The 15,320-nt window shown below is 43.2% G+C and overlaps 1 protein-coding gene across 1 annotated transcript in view; it reads right to left on the reverse strand.

The window, feature by feature from the left end:
• The window catches only part of LOC105897230 (RALY RNA binding protein like), a 46,276-nt gene extending 37,722 nt beyond the window's left edge, over positions 1 to 8,554 (reverse strand). The window contains exon 1 of the mRNA XM_031584316.2: positions 8,244 to 8,554. The gene's annotated coding sequence lies outside the window, so the exon portion shown is untranslated. The remainder of the gene's footprint in view (positions 1 to 8,243) is intronic.
• Positions 8,555 to 15,320: the final 6,766 nt, after the last annotated feature.

A 15,320-nucleotide genomic window follows, 5' to 3' on the forward strand; every position in this document is an offset into this window, starting at 1 on the left:
ACACTTTTATCCTCCAGATGCTCAGTACCTGATGTGTGCTACAAACATACACGGTATGACCCAACAGAGAGTGTAACCCTTAAAAAGACAGACAGACAGACAGACAGGCTCAGACAGAAAGACACACACACGCACACACACACACACACACACACAGAACCTCTACTCAAAAGATATCCTAAGAACCACAAACCAATTCAGTTTCCATGGCAACATAGGTCTTGGCATAAAGCGCAAGTCTATGTCTACAACATACTGTGCCACTCTTGATAACACACACACACACACAAACACACACACAAGTACAATCTCAGGATCAACTAAAGATGCATTTCTGCAAGATATCAAAAGCAGCAGAGGATCGCTAACCCTTGCCCAGGAAATGACAGATTATACAGCCCTCGCACTGATTATTATAATGATATAATCTGGGACACATTAGCATACAGCACACAGTAGACTTCATAACTAAAAAAAAGTCTTCATTTGTTGTGTGCAATAAGCTACATAACTTACCTAGAGCAAGGCGAACAATCATCTGTCCATTTATTAAGTTCAAGGTCTGAAGCGTTCTACCCATCTCTATCCATCCTCCATGCTTTAAGTGTAAAGAATGCCAGTCATACTTAGATCACTTTGAAATCCATAAAGTCAATGCCACTGAGTCTGCTGGCACAGTGCAAGTGTAAATGATGGTGCGGACATTAAGTCTCACTGTTGAAAAATCTGAACATTTTATTGTATCCAATAATACACTGACTGAGCACCTGAAGAAACCCACGTCTTGGACAATGATGAGTTGAGTTGATGTTGCGTGTGATGGATTATGGTGTAGTAGCCTGTGCTGAGTATACTTGGTTGTTTTGTATTTGATTGGCATTCATTTCCCCCCCAAGAGGTACGTGTCAATAGTGAAGTTTGACTGTTTAGTCTTTCTAAGTCTTTCTAATATCAGAAATATGATTCAATTGTTAACTCTTTCAAGTAAGCCACTTAACCAATTCCAATGGAGGAGAAAATATGGTGTTATTGTACTGTACCGGGGTTCATTTTAACTGGGGATGAGCGTGGGCATGTGAGCACAATAATCGCACTTTTACCTTATTTGACCGCAGATGTGACACAGATTCGACGATTGGGGAAACATACAAGTTCGTTATTATATGGTGTGTTAAGAGAAATTAGTATGTTCTACAATGTGATCTTTGTTAATGTCCATGATAATTGAAAAGACAAAATATAATTTTAATCATAGCTTGGCCAATTCAACCTAGGCCTACACAAGGAAGCTCCCCATGCACACCCATGTTAACTTGGGAGAATGGGATGTTTAATGTCGAGGCTATCTGGTGCCTTTAATCTTAGCATAACAGGTAGGCTGTGTTAAAAATGTGTAAATAAATAGTGTATGCACACTGATGCCAGCAAAATGTCACGGTAGGCCAACAGATAGTGTATCTGAGCCAAAAGATGCCAGTGCAATGTAACGGTAGGCCTACAGATAAGTGAATCTGTGCCAAAAGAGGCCAGTAAAATGTAACGGTAGGCCTACTGTTGCCGTAAACGACCTGCAGGTTACTTTGCTGGTGTAGCCTGTCACTGTATGTGATGTGGACTCGAAAAGCTCCAAAAGGTGCTGACACTGATATCACAGCTTATCGAATAGCTATTAAAACATTTTGATAATGACACTGTTAGTACCTCGCTTCAGACTGGCATCTTTTTTTATTGTTGTATGGGGCTGCCTGACCTGCCTGACTTTCAGCTTGCATTATGCTCGGGATACACGCAGCATTCCTTTCTGCTTTAAGCACTTTGTTAGTATTAGTAGGCTACACTCTCTCTCTCTCCCTGTGATATGCCTTGCTGACTTGCAAGATTTTTTTGGTTTCTCCCACAATATCATCTTCTTTAAGCTTGTCTACCCCTCAACTTGTTGGATGGGTTTGCAACATGGGTTTGCATTCTGCTTGTAGCTTGGCATCTCTGTCACTTGCTATGTGCCCATTTGTAGGCTGTCTGTTGCTTACATGTTCAAGTTCATAACCGACCCATGCTGTAGGCAATGCGTGGGCAGATAAGGATAGGTGGACAAACATTAGTGTCCTGTCGCTGGTTGTCACCGGCTAAGTTAGGAAACGTTAGCTGTTGGATGATACGGCTTAGGCCTACTAGCTATGCTAGCTAGTTAACGAGTAGTTTGTTATCGTAGCCATTAATATACCTCGTCACTTTGAATTTAAACAAGTAAAACATTAGCTAATATGGAGACTGTAAATAATCCACAGTGTTGGTGTTTTCTTCGTTTATTTAAAAAATACAGCAGATGTGTATCCATGAAGTCGGTTGAAATGTTAAGGGCGATGTCAGCTGTAAACATTAACGTTAGTGCCCTATGTTACAAGCGACTAAGTCATGTTACCCCATAAGCTGTTGGCTAGAGCTAGTTGAGTGGCTAGCTTAGTTATCGCAGATATTAAGTTACTTTGTCACTTTCATGCTGTCATTGATCCACATTGGTGGTGGGATCTTCATTTAGTTGAACATTACAGCAGATGAGCAGTAATATTTGGATGGCGACGTTTCCTGCTCGCCCTGGAACATAAACAATCTGTCCCATTGAAAAGGTAAAGGTCAGGTATTTTGCAGATGCTTTTGTCCAAAGCTGTTGACCTGCTTGCAAAGTAGTGACACTATCCACTGTACGATTACTACCATATTACCATGGAATGTTGCCTACAGGAAAATCTCTGATAACAGCCAGGTATGAACATTGAATGGCGAGGTTGAAATAAAAGATCAATCTTTGTCCGCCAGCTATGGCAGCTACCATTGGTCTCCCTACTGTAAACTACAGCTGGCAGAGCAAGTAATGTCACAATAGGTGATTTCCACCATTCATTTCAATGTGAAAAACAAGGGATGACAAACGACAATAACAGAAGAATGACAAAGGGCATAACAATTATTGTTACAAGAGCACTACATGGGATCGGGTGTCAGAGGTGGAGAGGTATTTATATCTCAAAAGGAGCAAAAGCAGCACCAAAAGAACAGGTGGAATGAAGTTAAAACTTACAACATCTGGTTATGGTCTTCTTAAGTGCATTCATATTTCATATCTTCCTCTGGACATCCAGGAGATACATCATACTGAAATAAATTATGTAAAATACATCTTCATATTATAAGATAGAGATGTAATGTATTTCTGTGTTGTTCTGATGGCACCAGTGTAAACCCTGATTGTATAAGATGTTGTCAGTAAGAAATTATTAACAATAAGCACGTCATAACTCACAGTCTTGCAACTCTGTTTCCTTTAAGAACCCCTAACCGCTGCCGATGCGGAGGTTGGCAACTTGGATAGTAGCCTCTGCCATCGGTGTATGAATGGGTAGATGTCTGAGGCATTAATGTGTAAAGCACTTTGAGTGCTCTCTGAGTAGAAAAGCGCTATATAAATGCAGTCCATTTCCATTTCCATTTAATTCTTATTTCATCCTAACTCCATAGGGTGCTGTCCTTGGTCCTGACATCTACACCATAGGTGTGTGTGGTGCTGTCTTTGCTTATGAGACAAATAATTGGTGCTTCTTATTACAAATAATAGATGCTGATTGCAGCCCTAGAGCACTACTTGTGGCACAATTATTATTGCTATTAATAGCCACATTACAAAAGTCTAATACAAGAAATTAAACACAGGGCCATATCATCCCAAACAATTTACCTGAATGTCTGATATCCCGAAAGTGAGAAGATGAAATGGTCTTGATATGAGTCACTCACATCCACACATTAACTGACTCTCGCCACAAACACACAGCACTCTCCATACATACATTCCCCCACTTTAAATCGCTCAGTACCTCTGAGATATGTGGGGAATACAGCTGATTAAAGCAAAGACGCATTTACCCTGAGCCCACAATGAACATTCCTCTTTGTTTCTCGCTCTCTCTCTCTCTCACTGTTTCTCTTTGCAGTCGCTCCGACTCCTGATATTGCCATCCCATTCTTTCTCTCTCTTGTTTACTTTCTAGCCTATTCGTTGTCTTTTTTCAGTTTCCTTTAGTCTCTCGACAACTCCAATTCACACTACACCATTCAGTCCAAACATCCCACTGCAGCTGCCTTCTTGTGAATAAATAACTGAATGAATCTGCACAGATCATGAACAAAATGCCTAGTAGTCTCTCTCTTTCTCTTTGTGTGTGTGTGTGTATGTGTATGTGTATCTGTGTGTGTGTGTGTGTGTGTGTCTCTGTGTGTGTGTGTAAGAGAGAGAGAGAGCAAGAAGAAGAGAGTGTGTGTGAGGGTGTGTGTCTCCATGTGTGTGAAATTCTCTGTAGTCCAGAAGCAAAGAAATCCCTTAAGCACCATGGACAACACTATTTCCGCCTAGAACTGCACCAAGCCCTGACTGGTCAGTGGAGAGGGTTGAGGGTGCATGTTATTCCAGCCCCGACAGTATTATTGCTTTGCACTGTGTCAGCAGGGACTTGATTCCTCGGATGTCAGTCTTGAATGAGATCATCATGAGAGATCCTCTCAGAACACCAGGGCTTCAGGGGATATTAAGTTGAGAACTGCAGACACAAAACCCAGGAGAAGCGGCTCTGGGCAGTGAGATTAGTGTGTCTGTGTGTCTGTGCGTGTGTGCGTGTTTGTGTGTGTTGAAGAGAGAATTGTGCCGATATGTCAAGGCTATGTGGTAAGAGGTGTGTATGTGCATGTGGAAAGATGTGGCAGGCAAGAGTCAGTCCATTTACATCAGACTGTGTGTGTGTGTGTATGTGTGTGTGTGTGTGTGTGTGTGTGTGTGTGGTGCAAGCCTTTATCTTTGTGTTTGAGGAATAAAAAACTGTAAGAGGTGTGTAGGAACACATAAACTCTGGTAAAAACAGTAGGAAACCTGCATCCTAATCATGGACTGGCACACAATGCAGAATATTTGCGGTCACACACACACACACACACATACAAACACACACACACACACACTTTGTGTGTGCCACATTATGAAACTAACTGGAGGGGCGATTATTTGTTTTATTAAAATAAAAATGATTACCCATATAGATTATTTTTTGTTTTATTTATTTGAAGTGCTGGAGATGACACAGGCCTTAAGCACCCACAGTGTTGGGCACCACACACTCACAGAAAAGATAAAAAGACTAACTGAGATTGACTGATAAGTCATAACTTGATAATGCTATGGTAATAATACAGTGTTATCATCATTAGCCTAACTTCCAGAAAAACTATTGTGACCATAAAGACACAGAAAAGTTTCAAGGTCATTCTTTCTTTGTCCCACACACACACACATACAAACACACAGACATATTCTCACTGCAGTGAGTCAGATACTCGTGTGTTGTGTCTTTGGCGTCTAACACATCTCTCCTTTCACTTTCTCCTGCATTTCTGTGTTTGTTTACAGACACAAACGTGAGAGGCCGATCTCTCAGAATCCGTCTCTAGCCCTTTTCCTTTTGTGGCAGAGATGTTTTATTCATGGTAGCAAAGCCCTCGTCACATCTGAGCTATCTTATTTCAGCGAGCCGCTTGCCTGCACTGCTTTGCAGGGGCTCTGATAAGGGGGTAAAAAAATGCCTGGAAGGTAGAGGCTTCTCCACAGGAGAGGAGAGCGCTATCGCCCACAGGAGCTAACGCTACCTCCACACAAGGGAGCTTCAAAGGGACTAATGCTGCTCACGCACATAGACACTAATGGTACAAACACCTTCAGGTTCACTAATGTACACCGTTACCTTATGTCAACTAAGGTTTCAGCATCAGTATAATAAGGGAGAGTAAACAGTCGAATAGACTACCATTTCACAAGTACCCTAAAGGGTCAAATGCTTTGATTCTGAGGCATGATTGGGGTGTTTGTGATGAGGTGTATTATAGTACTGCACTAATTGCACTCTTCTTTGTTAAACTAAGAAATGAATCAACTGAAGTGTGTTTGGTAATTCATCTGAGTTGATATGCTCAACTCTCAGTCTCTATGTCACCAAGGAAACCTACAACAACTTCTGGGTTACCAAAGGAACTTAAAACAAAGCACCACTTCACTACCTGACACTGTATTACGTGACTATATATTGATATAGTCACTTTCATCCAAAACCATGGTGCTTGGCGCACAACCTCATTAAAATCATGGCATCATACACAAAACTCAGACAACAGAGTGCTTCAACACAGTGAAATAACCTCATCACAGAACTCTGACTAACAACACAAGATGTGAATAAAAAACAATGTAACCACAAAACACTACATGTCACTGTAAACAACTATACTTCCCTTCACAAAAAAGGCTGTTTGAGTCGCCATTCCCTGATTCTCACAGAGACTCGGACCAACAAAGCGATTTACCAAATGATCTGTATCAAGATCACAACCATGTTAACAGAGATTTTTTAAAGTTTCCACTTGATGTATATTAAGAGTGGATCTGATGAGAGAATTTCTAAAGATTACAACTGATTTTAACACCGCAATCATTTTTATGAATGTCCTGGAACTTTGGATTACTCAGGCCATCTTCAGGTCTTGTGTTTGCCTCTGCCCTACCACACCAGAAAAGTAGAGCTGAGGCTAAAATTGGGTGTGTTCACATGGCTTGAGTTGGCTGTTACGGTCCTATGTTTTCTGTGTACATCACTGTTAAATCACTGGCTACCCTCTGGAGCTGTCCGTGGTACTGAAATTCAACATAGCCGGTGGTCACGCTGAAGACGCGACTGGGAAACACCACCATCGACAGGGCTAGGGAACCGCAGAGAACCTTTCAAAAATGCGCGACCTCGGTCACAAGCAAACGCATTCCTTCCGCTCGTGGCGGAATCGTGGATATCTAGGTAACGTCAAGCCCCGCTGCCCCCCGCTTCGCGCGCGTGCCATGCAACAGCACTCAGCAAGAATGCCTGCGGAACAACTCACTGCGGACAAACAAACACACCGAGCTCTTGTCACAACAAACTTATGACAGACAAACTCATAACGGGATATGTAAGCTCGGGAAAACGGTGTGGAAAGAACAGATACCACAGCGTTGAATTTATAGGAGCATTAGACGTGCATTTCCCGGTTGTTCACTCTGCTTGGCGGAGTGAATACCACCATGTTACATTCATTGTATATATGACCATGTTTGAACACAAAAGGTGCAACATATGAACGACAACATAATAGCTTGCGTATATACAACGGGTCGATACAGCCTTCTGTAAGTGATTTTACAGGTTGATCTAATACACAATATCTCTAATTTCCTATGAGTCTGTTTCGATTGTAGCTGGTATTACTACGGGTAGATACCTCTGACCGAGATAATTCAGCCTCGTCTTGCTCTGAGTATCATAATACCTGCTTTAAGGTGAAAATACCCTTCACAAAAAGAATACATCAGCCACAGACGAGCGTTTAAGGAATGCACTCGCTTTTATTGCACGTAAATAAGCAAGTTAATGTAGGCTGTCAGTTGTTCGTATGTACCTGCAGAGGGACACCCTAAATCCGCTTTGACAAGGGAATGAAAAACACATAGACATCTTGCCCAAGAAATCATTCAATTCACGTCCAATATACAGCAACTACTCTTTCCAAAAACGACACCATCCAAAAATATTTCACCCAGAAAACTGCAAAAGTATAAGAAATTGAAAAAAGAAAAGAAAAGAAAAGAAAAAAAGCGCCCACGTGATTAGTCATAAGTAAGAAAAGTTAAAACATCAAAACATCATCAGCAGGTTTCAAATGCAAAAGAGGGCAAAGATACCGTGCATGGCTTCGGGTGACGCACACCGAGCAATCAAAATCCCAAAACTCACAAACACCACCTCAAAATGCAGAGCAAAGCACAGACAAAGCAAAACTCTCCTAACCAAAAGAAAAGAAAAGAAAAGAAAAAGAAAAAGAAAAATGTTCAAAAACCACCAGAAGAAGACATGTAAAAATAAAATGAACCGGAAATCTGATGAAAACCTTCTTGAGTATTTGACACGACTGTAAGCCGATTCGCCAGAGCCTGGCGTCAACGGGACTCTCTGCCAAGGATTAGAATCACAGCCCTGAAAACTTGGAGCCTGTCGAATGCAAAAACACTGAAAACCACCACTTCATCTCTCACCGTTCAATACCAGCCAAAAAGAGGGAAAATTTAAAAGAATACTTGAAAAGACAAAAATGCTACAAAAAGCCAGGGGTTGTGTACTCACCGCGGGGGAGTAAAATGTTGCAATAAAAATGCGAAATGGAAGAAAACACAGACAGTATGGCGGCGCGAGGCGAAATGAGCCTCCGGTCTGTTCACGTGATGCAGCTCCTGGCTGATCCCGAAAAGCTCACGCTACCCTATCTGAAGCGGCTTCCTACTGTCCACGAGCAAAAGCGCGAGTCCTAATCATTCCGCGCGTATGACTGTGCGGCATGTGGCTTTTTTCACGTAGATCGTTTTTCTTTTGAACATGCGGCGTGCGCATGATGTCACAGGAAACGTAATATCATGGGGACCCAGAAATAGGCATCTAATGCAGCTAAAAAATCTTTACAGCTGCAGTTGGCTAGCTACACGCATTATTTATACAAGGCTAATGCTAGTTTCTTCCAGTGTCATTATAATCTTTCTAATTGTTAAGCAGGCTTCTGAGTTATTACAGAAGGGACGTCATCACAGCTTGGGCAGACAGCTGTTCAGAGTCTATGCTAATTAATATCAACAGTCACCTCCTCCTCTCTCCTGCTGCGAGGTGGAGGGCTGCCTTGGCAAGGGAATATAAAGATAGAACAAGAGACACAGCCGCTTAAAGACAGGGGACAAGGGAGTCGAGAAGAAAGAGGAGAGAGCATTCAAACTGAGAGTATGGAAAGAGGAGAGAGGACGAGATAGCTTCTGTTTAGACATATTAACCACAAACTGCTGTGGAATTATTTGATGTACATCATAAACTCCATGACACCAAACGCTACTAAACACATCACAGGCCAGGCCACAAACAAATCACAGATCATAGTAGTCAGAAAACATAAAAACACACAGTAGTTCCAAAATACACAGGCGCGCATGTACACACACGCACCAACACACACACACACACACACACACACACAGACACACATGCAATTCTTGCACAGTGTCTTGCATGTGTCTCTTTGTATGTGTTTATTTACATTCCCATGCATGACTGCTCATGGGTTTACAAAAGTCTGTCTATTCTCATGTGGACTGACAATAGTTTCATACGGTTGTGTTCAAGTGTGCGTACATGCATGCATGTGTGTGTTTGATGAGGGGTGTCTGCGTTTGGTAGAGTAGAGTATGTGTGTGTTAGAATTTGAAAATGAGCATGCCTTAAGTAAGTATGTGCGTGTGTGCACCCTTGTGTGTGTGTTTGTGTATGTATGAGAGAGAGAGAACGAGAGAGAGAGAGTTTGTGTGTGTGCGTATGTGCTTGTTCCTGTGAGAGACAGCATGTTTATTTATCAGATGGTGTGTGTGGGAGAGTGCATGTCTTTATCCTTTTTTGTGTTCTAATGAGGGAATATGGATACACACATGCATGCTTGTGTATGTGTGTGTGTGAGTGAAATAATCTGTGTGTGTATGTGTGTGTATCCCAAGGCTGAGATATGAGCCTGATAAGGCAGCAAGGTGATTACCTACCACAACACAAAGTTCCGGAAAAATCTATTATCCAGACATAAGAAAGGAGCACACAGCTCTTCTCACCCTTTTGTTTTCTTCCCCTCTTTCTCTGATTCCCTCCCTCCTTCATTCTGCTCGTCTCGTCCTCTCTCACAGCTGCGGTAGGCCGTTTTCAGCTCAGGGAGTTCTTTTTCTGTGCTTAATCAAAAGGCATGTGCCCAGACACATGTCTAACTGAGCACAATACCCTCATAGGCCCATTTTCATAAATAAATAATTCATGGCTTGTTAGACTTTGGCTGACCATGTATGCTGAGCTATCGTACTTCCTGCAAGATGTATCAGCTTTCAGACTTCAATCCAGACTTTTGGCTATTGGCCACAGCAAAGCCCACATTGTATTTTACCTTGGCCAAAGATGGTTTACTTTGAACTGAATGGGCTTAGTGAGCGACGCACACCACCTCTCATGCCAGACTGCTGCTTTTGTGTGATGCTCATCCTGAAATTAAACCGATCACATTTTCTCATGACATCACGGTATTCCATGCTTGTTGTTGTGGTGATCTTGCTAAAAATGGACTATCTCAATAGCAAACAAAATGGTCTCCTGGCACACAGATACAAACCTACTCATGCATTTTTCTGGAAGAGTGTACACACACCCTCTGATTGACACATCCCGGGAGAGGGGATCTGATGGATAGCTGGGCTGTTGCCAGCCTTTGTGAGCAGTATGCATCATAAGGTCTGCGCCACAGTGTGTCCGGGCCCTCTGAGGCCAAGGCTGGAGTCTCTTCAAGCCTCCGTGAGCACGCTTGTGCAGCACTATGAGCGCAAGCGTGCCTCTGAGTGCCATGGACATGCCTCTGCTTACTCGCTCTGGTTGCCTTCATTTGCAGGACTGTGGGGGCGCCCCCCTCCTTTCTGACAATTGTGAGCATGCAGCTTCGGTCTCGGGAGCACAAATGCACTTGGTCCCAAGAAGTAGAAAAATGCCACTGATTCTGTGAGAACGTATTGGAAAAACATGCTATTTCTGCATCATGCACATGATCCTTTGTGCGCATGGGGCGCATGTTCCTGCTGCACTTTGGGTAGGTTTCCGTTGATCATCTCTATCGGGATGTCCTTGTAACAGTATGGGCATGTTCCTGCTCCTTAACATTTTATTGTAACACAAGAACACATTCCTGTTTGTATTTAAGTGGGGATGATTCATCTACATGACATGTATATTCACATTTAATGTTTACTTTTACATCTAAAGCACCCCACAGTAGTAGGATATAATGTAATTGCAATATCACGCAAGTAGTAACATAGTAATATAATTGAGAACATCATAATGAAGAATTGCGGATTCGTCCTTCTCAGTTCTCAGCCTTTCAGTTCTATGGGGAAGCTCTTGTCCTTCAGCTTTGTGGGTATTGCTGCTTGTCGTGCCTTTGATCACCATGTTCTTATAACGTCCTCTCAGCCCTATGAGGGTTTTCCTGGAGGGCTATTGATGTGCTGGTTGGATCTCCCTCATCCTCCTTTTGGATCGTCACTGGTTCCCGTCATTTTTCCAAGGTTTTTCCTTGAGTAATGAAAAGGATTGGCTCGTTAATTAGGCCAATTAGCCGAAACAGAGGAGCGCAGGGATGAGATGTGCAGTGGGGTGCCTCAGTTTTAATGACTGATTACATAAACGCATCACCCACACTCAAGTCAGCCGGGAGAATTCTCCAGACAACCATTTTATCCGCCCATGAACTCTCTGCAGGACCCGGGAAGGACAGAGACAGGGAAATAAGTGCAGACCAGAATAAAAGATCAGAAAGAGAGAACATTTCGAACAGACACACACACACACATACACACACACACACACTATGAAAAAAAACCCGAAACATCATGAATTCGGTCAATATCGTGTAGGACCACATCACCTCTGAAGCACCTGATGCCACTAGACCTGTAATGCTCCGTTGCTGGTCTGAAGCAGAGGCTCATCACATGTTCTAATGAGGAGAAGTTGGCGGGAGTTTGCTCTTCAGATTACCCATGAACACCTATCAATACCTGTACACCCACGGCACATGTACCTGCCCCCAGGCGCACACACATAAAGACACACACAAGCGCACACACGCACACACCCACACACACTCTCACACACCCACACACACACACAAACACACACGCACCCACCCCCCCACCCCCATACACACACACACACACACACACACAGTCATCAAAGAGTTTGTGGTGTCTTTGTTTCACTTCAGCTAATGCCAAACAAACACGCTCATCAATCAATATAAAACGTCTGAAACAAATAACCTCATATGCAGCCAGCAGTAGTTCTTATTCACTCTCTCTCTCTCTCTCTCTCTGTCACTCCCCCCCCTGCCCCCTTCTCCCATCTGTCTGTTGAGTCTGAGTCTGCAATGCACCTCCTCTCCCTCATCTCACATACACCTCCTATACATGGGGCCTGATGATGCTAGCTGATGATGCATAACAATGTTGTTGACAGCAGAAGATGACAGTGAGTCGTGCTATGCAGTATCAGATCATGCCCTCCACATCATCACATGTTTTCCATTATGCTCACAACCAGCAGCCCCACCCCCACCCCTACACACTCAAAAGCACATACACACACAGACACACAGACACACAATACCCTCCCTCCCTCCTTGTGAGAGGAGGAGACGTGGCGGATTAATTGTGCTCAGCCAGCGAAGCGAGGAGCTCAGAAAATAACTTCGAATGTCACATTCTGATGAGCAAAATAATTGGCTTTGAAGACTTGAGGTAAACAAATGATGAGTGGATATCAAAACATTTCCATGGTAACTGCCCATGTAAATAAGGGCAGGTTGGTGCTGAAACATGAAGAGACTTCTGCTAGGTTGTTCTTGGTGGATCAGGTCAAGGTTAAAATGTCAATCAAATCAAATATATCAGTCAATCAATCAATCAGTCCATCAATCAGTCTGTCCCTCTGACTGTCTGACTAACTGTTTTTGACAACCCTGCTCCTCATTCCTTAAAAACGCTCCTCACACACTTCATGGGGTGGCTTTCCAATATCTAGTCCAACTCCTGCACCATTACCTACTTCAAAACATAAATCAAACCTGACCTCTTTAATGATGATTTTTCTCAACCATAACAATCCTCTATATCTAAATCTATATTAGGTCTGTGAAATGAACAGCATTGATGGTTGTTATGCTTGTTTTTTCTTTTTTGTAGAGTGACCTTGATCTAGAAGTACATGACATTATTCACCCACACACACTCTCTCTCACACACACACACAAACACGCACACAACCATTCTTCCTCTCTCTCTCCTTCTGTCTGTTTGTCTCTCCGTCTGTCTCTCCGTCTGTGTCTGTCTGTCTATCTGTCTGTCGCTCTGTCTGACTGGCTGTCTCTCCGTCTGTCTGTCTGTCTGTCTGTCTGTCTGTCTGTCTGTCTGTGCCTCTCTCTCTATCTGTCTGGCTGTCTCTCTGTCTCTCCGTCTCTCCATCTATCTGTCTGTCTGTCGGTCTGTCGGTCTGTCTCTGTCTGTCTCTCTGTCTGTCTGGCTGTCTGTCTGGCTGTCTGTCTGGCTGTCTGTCTCTCTCCACAGCAGCACATGGTGTGGAGTGGTGTTTGGTCAGTGACAGCCGGAGCAGCTGCTAAAGTGGTGGCGTGTGGAGCTGGACTCAGAGCCGCATCTCTGGCCGAGCTGAGACAAAGTGGGGGCCTAATTGGCATGTGGCGAAAACAATATGGGTCCAGTGGAGTTTAATGTCCTCTCCAAGCGACACTCATTAACACAATTTAGTTTTCCTAAATTATGGAATATCATTAAGTTGTCTCAAACGCATACAGAGACACACACACACACAAACACACACTACCATTAAAGCCATTCTTTCTCTCTGACACACACACACACACACACACACACACACACACACACACACACACACACACACACACACACACACACACACACACACACACACACACACACACACACACACACACACACAAACCCATTACACCCACTCTCTCTCTCTCTGACACAGACACACACACACACAAATCTAACATGATCTAATAACATCAGAGGTGTCCTTGACGAGTTTGCATCCCTCCAACAGGCTCTCCCCATCCTCATTTCCTTGCTAGGCAGGGGTTTCCATAGTAACATGTCTGAAAAGAAGGAGGCTAGAGAGGAGGAAATCTCTGAGATTCATTGAAACACAACATGTAAAGTGACACGCAATTAGTAATGTCCAATTTCCTCTCTCCGAGCCGTCACGTCTACATACCAATGCACATGCAGACACACACGCCTTGTTGCATAGTTTTCCTCACATTCATTTCCATACTTTATTTCTCCCCATCTTTCTCCATTTATTTCCGTCTCCCTTCCGTCTTATCTCTCCCTCTACATATCTCTTTCCCTGCTGCGGTCTACATTCCTACCTTGATTCTCATTCTCTGTCTCTGTTTCTCTCCCCGCTTTTTCTTTTTTCTCTCTTTCTTTCTCCCCCCCCTCCCTCTCTCTCTCCTTCTCACGCTCTCTCTCTCTCTCTCTCTCGCTCTCCTTTATTTTCTTCAGGCCTGCGGGGATTTAACCTGAATATGACTCAGAGTCACTTGTGACAACTACCAGCGGGAGAAAAGACTTCACACGCTCTTCACCGGCACCCACCCCCCCCCCCCCCCCCTTTCCCCCTATTATATGCCTGTGGTGTCTGAGGTGTAGAGAGCAGATGTTTGCTCTCCTCTCTCCTCTTCATAATACACTATTGCAGTCAGTAAATAAATGCCAAAATGATAGACAATGTCTGACATAAAATATATTCAATGGTTACAGTTTATGTGCATTTGTTTGTTTAAATGTGTGTGTGTGTGTGTGTGTGTGTGTGTGTTTACGTGTTTGTTTTCATTGTATGTGTGTGTGCAGGCATGCGTGTGCGTGTCTTCTTCTCGGTAAGGATGCGTAATGGGTTCATTATACTTTAATGATCAGGTAAACTTTGGTGAGAGTTCAGATGAGGAGCCCTGTGAGATGTTTTAAATATGAGAAATGCGTCCTTTTCAGTCAGCGAGTAATTCAGGTCTAGATAAAATGATTTATGCACCATAAATATAATTGTTATGCAGAGGTTGCATTAGGCTTTCTGCTCAGAGTTGAAGGATAATTAGGGATCGCAGACTTTTGTGAGTTGATGACTGGCTGCACAGCAATGCTGCAGACCTTTTTTCCAGACAGTTGTTCAGACAATTGATCTCAGGAGTTTCTTCCCAGACAATTCCTCTGAAAGGTTCACCTGTCAAAGTGACTACAAATGCTGCAAACAAAAAAAGGGTTTTTCTCTCTGAAAACTCATTCTGCGGTGTTCTTTCAGAGATATTAGTGGCTCCACTGTCAGCTTTCAGATAGTAGAATTGGCAATAATCGCAAGTGAAAATTATCATGAAGGATGTAAATTAATACCATTACCATTCAATAGGCCTTGGAGACAAGGCACTTTGATTTGACCTGGGGGAAGGGAGTGAGACCACTTGTCACACCTCACTCCTCACTCAGGTCAAATCATCAAGTATATTCACCCAGAAATCATCAAGTGTATTCACCCAGAAATCATCAA

Source organism: Clupea harengus, chromosome 17, assembly GCF_900700415.2.
Source record: "Clupea harengus chromosome 17, Ch_v2.0.2, whole genome shotgun sequence".
Lineage (NCBI taxonomy): Eukaryota > Metazoa > Chordata > Actinopteri > Clupeiformes > Clupeidae > Clupea > Clupea harengus.